This window comes from Brassica napus, assembly GCF_020379485.1.
Source record: "Brassica napus cultivar Da-Ae chromosome C9 unlocalized genomic scaffold, Da-Ae chrC09_Random_47, whole genome shotgun sequence".
In the NCBI taxonomy this organism is placed as follows: Eukaryota; Viridiplantae; Streptophyta; class Magnoliopsida; order Brassicales; family Brassicaceae; genus Brassica; species Brassica napus.
In genome coordinates, this window is record NW_026014404.1 from 1,351 (window position 1) to 8,024 (window position 6,674).

The 6,674-nt window shown below is 30.5% G+C and overlaps 1 pseudogene; it reads left to right on the forward strand.

The window, feature by feature from the left end:
- The first annotated feature begins 901 nt into the window (after window positions 1–901).
- On the forward strand, window positions 902–3,381 carry LOC125595120 (annotated as a pseudogene).
- Window positions 3,382–6,674: the final 3,293 nt, after the last annotated feature.

The window sequence follows — 6,674 nt, forward strand, 5'->3', positions numbered from 1 at the left end:
GAATTTTGTAAAATCCCTATAATATTTCCTCGGAATTTCCTCGGAATATATTCCGACGGATTGATGTTTCCTCGGAATTCCGTCGGTTTTTTCCGAGGAACACATTTTTCCTCGGAATTTCCTCGGAATATTCCGACGGATTGATGTTTCCTCTCGGAATTCCGTCGGTATATTCCGAGGAAATTCCGAGGAAACCCAATTTTGGGTTTCCTCGAAATTTCCTCGGAATTTCCTCGGGAAATTCCGAGGATTTCATTTTCCGTCGGAATGTCCGTCAGAATACCGCTGTTTTCTTGTAGTGACGTAACCAACCCTCAACTTTAAAGCAACAGCAAATTCAAACGGTACAGCTTATTTTTCTTTAATTATGAAAGTTTTAAAGGTTCTCTTTACTGCTTGACCGTTAGAAACCTTGAGCTCAAGGTCCTCAACAAATATTTTGCTATCTCAAAACAGTACAACCTATATCCAAATATAGTTAGTTAACGAACAGTATATAGGCTAGCTAGTCATGATATGTTCGTAATCAAATCGGTAATAATGTCAAAAATATATACTATTCAACTATACAAGACACACCTAAATATATTTCTAGTTTTATTGGCTAGAGAGAGTTCCCGATCAATAAAGTGACCATTAAATTTTGTATGTAATCGCATGTGGATTCTAATAAAACAATACTATTGAAAGATAAAAAAACTCGTACCAAGCTGAAGAATAATTTTGATAAACGAGGTAACAAATGAACGTACATCAATCCCGACACGTGGCAATACACAAAGTGGACAAATTTCTCAAAAGGGAACAAACGTCCCTGAAAATTCCCTTATTTTTCTTAGTTTTCGAGATGAAATAATTTTCAAAAAATTAGAAAGATACGCTAAATGAAACTGCGTATTGAAGCAACTGCTATATCTATCTACCTCTCCATCTTTCTCTCTCTATAAGGGCGCTTGCCTCAGCCGAACACAATCATACCAATCACATTGAATCCAAAAGATGAAATAATTTTTCAAAAAATTAGAAAGATACGCTAAATGAAACTGCGTATTGAAGCAACTGCTATATCTTTTTCATTTTCTGCAATCAAAAAATGGAAAATGTGATCTGGGTCTCATAAGAAGGATTGAAATAATCGGAGATTGATTCATCGATCCCCAGAGGATTGTTAAAAAGTTATCATTTTTTTTTATATTTGCGTGTGATGGGTCTGGTTGATTCCTTGTTTGTAAAAGATGCAAGGAAATTTCTCAAAAGGAAAGACAGTGATGCTGCAGAAGCAGGTGAATCACTCATCATCATCCATTTTCTATTTGCTTTCTTTTTATTTTACATTTTTCTGAAATTCAGAGATTAAAAATGCTGCTTTAATTTATCCTCCTCACATTGCCTGTGTTATTCAAACGTTATCTTAAATGGTTTGATCAGATTGTTCATTAAATGATCTGAGAATTTAATGTTTATCACCTGTTTGATGAATTGCTTCTCAAGAAAATGAATCACCTTTTTGATCTGTTTATATATTCTCTTTGTAGGACGAGCTCTGGAAGAACTCAGAAGCTCTTTATACAATGAGCTCAAAACATCAGAAGGAGCTAAACGACAACAACAGAGATTCTGCGGCCCCTGTTGTTGCCATGTCTTTTAATTTCGTTGTTGCTGTTGGAATCATCCTCGCCAATAAGCTTGTAAAGCTCACTTCTTTGAATCTGAAATTCTTCTTTGTCTCTCTCTCTGTTATTAAACTTGTTTTTGCAGGTGATGGAAGAGTTGGATTCAATTTTCCAATCTTTCTAACGCTCATTCACTATGCGGTTGCTTGGATTCTTCTAGCTTTCTTCAAATCTCTCTCGTTGCTTCCAATGTCTCCTCCATCAAAGACCACACCTTTCTCCTCTCTTTTCTCTCTTGGAGCTGTCATGGCCTTTGCTTCTGGTCTCGCCAATACAGCCTCAAACACAACAGGTTCATTGCTCAATCTTGCATCAATATTCAATTATTCATATTTTCAAGACTTGACCTTTTGCCTTTTGATGGATATAAAGAGAATCTGCTCTGTTTTCTCTTCTTACCTCACACTTGAAAGCTTTTGCTTTTGTCCATCCAGTGTTGGATTCTACCAGATGGCTAAGATCGCTGTGACACCAACCATTGTCCTTGCCGAGTTTGTTCTCTTCAAGAAAACCCTTTCTTCCACAAAGGTTTTTGCTTGATTTTGTATGACGTTATTATGCTCTCATTACATTTTTAGGGTTTGTTCTCTCTTATAGGTTATGGCATTAGCCGTAGTGTCTCTAGGCGTGGCCATCGCGACAGTAACCGATCTGGAATTCAATTTGTTTGGTGCATTGGTTGCTGTTGCTTGGATTATCCCAAGTGCCATCAATAAGATCCTCTGGTCTAATCTTCAACAACAAGCTAACTGGACTGCATTAGCGTAAGAATCTCTCCCCTTTTGCTTTACTTGAGGTGTAAGCAATACAAGTGTCTTAAAAGATAATACACTCTTTTTTTTTTTTGTTGAATGTACGTAGATTGATGTGGAAGACGACGCCGTTTACAGTCTTCTTCTTATTGGCTCTCATGCCATGGCTTGACCCACCTGGAGTTTGCTGTTCAAATGGGATTGGGGTAACTCTTCTGCAATCCTCGTCTCGGCCCTTCTTGGCTTTCTTCTCCAGTGGTCTGGTGCACTCGCTCTCGGGTTAGTTGCTTAGCTATAAAGATAAACTTGAGTTTAATTAATAGTTTGCTTGTGCTTCATTTTGCCGTCATCATCATTTATGAACAGAGCAAAAACCTAATGACCCTAAACCGTATGGGATGAGCCTAAAAGTTGTGAACCGGTGCTAAAATCAATTATGTTCCGGTTTATAAAACTTTGGTTTAGCTAAATTAAGTTTATATGCCTCTACCTCTCTAGTCCTCTTGTAGCTAAGTTGGTTTTATTTGTAACAGGGCAACCTCGGCAACGTCCCATGTAGTATTAGGGCAATTCAAGACATGTGTGATATTGCTTGGAGGTTACGTTATCTTTGGCTCAGACCCCGGTTTCGTAAGCATTTGCGGTGCTGTTGCAGCTCTTGCCGGCATGTCTGTATACACGTGGCTAAATCTTCCGGGGAAATCAGTCGACTACAGCTCGAGCAAGCTGCTTCCGAAGCAAAACACTGCCGTTTCGAAACCTAAAGCCGACAGTGACGACGTGGGAGGAGAGAGCGGAGTAGCCCTACTTTCTGTTGAGCTAGATCTCTCGAAGACGACAACTGCAAATATCGTATAGATTATGTTCCTTTTTTAGAAGTTCAGGGTTTAGCTTGTAAAATTCGATTTGAAGTTCCAGCATATTAATTTTGCTATCTAATTGAAAAACTATGAAGATTTGATGGGGGTATATGTTTTACAATAATGAAATAGAGGGTGCTGTTTTGAAAGTTCACTAACTCAACTAATCTATACTAATAAAATGGACATTTTGAGGCTCCGTAGAGCGTCCACATCAGCGAAAAATACAGCTTCCTAAAGATGACACGTGGCATTATTACCAAAAATAAAAATAAATAACAAGCAAATTTGCAATATAAGAAAAAAATATATAATAAATAAATAAACATATAAGTAATAGAAACATTGCATTAAACAATAATAAGTAAATATACAATCTAAGAAAAAAAAATAATAAAAATATACAATATAATAAATAGAAATATTGCAGGGACCTTTTGAGGCTCCATAGAGCGTCCACATCAGCGAAAAAAATTTCTCCCGAAAGATGACACGTGACATTATTATTTCAAAAATAGAAATAAATAATAACTAAATTTGCAATATAAGGAAAAATAAATAATAAGTAAATAAACAATATAAGAAATAGAAACATTGCATTAAACAATAATAAGTAAATATACAATATAAGGAAAATAATAATAAGTAAATATATAATTAAGAAATAAAAACTAAATTGAACATATATCTGAAAAATGTATAGTATAATAAATAATAACTAAATACACAATATTAAAATAGAAATATTAAATTAAATATTTATCGTAATATTAGAATAAATAAATATAAAATAAAATAAAAAATAATAAGCAAATATAGTATATAAGAAATAAAATATTACATTAGATATATATCGTAAGGCTCCATAGAGCGTCCACATCATCGAAAAAATTATCCCGAAAGATGACACGTGGCATTGCTACCAAAAATAAAAATAAATAATAAGTAAATTTGCCATATAAGAAAAAATATATAATAAGCAAATAAACAATATAAGAAATATAAACATTGCATTAAAAATAATACGTAAAAATACAATATAAGAAAAAAATAAATAATAAGTAAATATACAATATAATAAATAGAAATATTGCAGGGACTTTTGAGGCTCCATAGAGCGTCCACATCAGCGAAAAAAATTCTCCCGAAAGATGACACGTGGCATTATTACCAAAATAGAAAATAAATAATAAGTAAATTTGCAATATAAGGAAAAATATATAATAAGAAAATAAACAATATAAGAAATAGAAACATTGCTTTAAACAATAATAAGTAAATATACAATATAATCCTTACTAATAAAAGAGAACTTTTGAGGCTCCATAGAGCGTCCACATCAGCGAAAAAAATTTCTCCCGAAAGATGACACGTGGCATTATTATTTCAAAAATAGAAAATAAATAATAACTAAATTTGCAATATAAGGAAAAATAAATAATAAGTAACTAAACAATATAAGAAATAGAAACATTGCATCAAACAATAATAAGTAAATATACAATATAAGGAAAATAAATAATAAGTAAATATATAATTAAGAAATAAAAAAACTAAATTGAAGATATATCTGAAAAATGTATAGTATAATAAATAATAACTAAATACACAATATAAGAAATATAAATATTAAATTAAATATTTATCGTAATATTAGAATAAATAATATAAAATAAAATAAAAAATAATAAGCAAATATAGTATAAAAAATAAAATATTACATTAGATATATATCGTAAGGCTCCATAGAGCGTCCACATCAGCGAAAAAAATTCTCCGAAAGATGACACGTGGCATTATTACCAAAAATAGAAAATAAATAATAAGTAAATTTGCAATATAAGAAAAAATATATAATAAGCAAATAAACAATATAAGAAATATAAACATTGCATTAAACAATAATAAGTAAATATACAATATAAGAAAAAAAATAATAAGTAAATATACAATATAATAATAGAAATATTGCAGGGACCTTTTGAGGCTCCATAGAGCGTCCACATCAGCGAAAAAAATTCTCCCGAAAGATGACACGTGGCATTATTACCAAAAATAGAAAATAAATAATAAGTAAATTTGCAATATAAGGAAAATATATAATAAGAAAATAAACAATATAAGAAATAGAAACATTGCTTTAAACAATAATAAGTAAATATACAATATAATCATTACTAATAAAAGGGACCTTTTGAGGCTCCATAGAGCGTCCACATCAGCGAAAAAAATTCTCCCGAAAAATGACACGTGGCATTATTATTTCAAAAATAGAAAATAAATAATAACTAAATTTGTAATATAAGGAAAAAAAATAATAAGTAAATAAACAATATAAGAAATAGAAACATTGCATTAAACAATAATAAGTAAATATACAATATAAGGAAAATAAATAATAGTAAATATATAATTAAGAAATAAAAAAAAACTAAATTGAAGATATATCTGAAAAATGTATAGTATAAATAATATAACTAAATACACAATATAGAAATAGAAATATAAATTAATATCTATCGTAATATTAGAATAAATAAATATAAAATAAAATAAATAATAAGCAAATATAGTATATAAGAAATAAAAATATTACATTAGATATATATCGTAAGGCTCCATAGAGCGTCCACATCAGCGAAAAAATTCTCCCGAAAGATGACACGTGGCATTATTACCAAAAATAGAAAATAAATAATAGGGATAATTTGCAAAATACCCTATTTAGGATTTAAAATTTGAAAAATACACTGTCTTTATTTTTTTTTATTTTTGAAACTACACTTTTTTATGTGAATTTACTTTTTTACCTCAATTGACATTTCAATAATTAATATATAAATTTTAAATTAATAAGAAAAGTACGAAAACACAGTTTATATAGATTTTAATTTATTTTGTTAACTTTATATAAACACAAGTCAGGTCTCGTTCTATACAAAATTTTCATTTTTTCTTGAAGCCGAGACTAAGTAAGTTCTTCTAATATGATATTCACATATGTGTTTATTTTGTTTTACTTTGAATATAAAAAAAAAAAGAACACTTAGTATCATTGGTTTCACATTCTTAGTTTCACAAACAAACACAATGGCATTATCATTTGAAACAAAACACTGTGTTGTTCTTTCTTCCAAAATTAAACGAGACTTCCGAAGAAACAAGATTGTCTACCCAAACATTGTGCAGTTCAAGTGGCTTCTCAATGCAAACAGACGGGATCAGTTCGAAATAATTAACCTTATTGTAAAATAAAAACTAAAACAGTTATCAAAACCTAGAGTAACCAAAACCATATTTTTCAGAAAAAACGTTTAGAACAGAAAAAAGTTTTAGAACATAAAAACATCAAATTCCAAATTCGCAACTTACGGGCACGATTGTGTCAT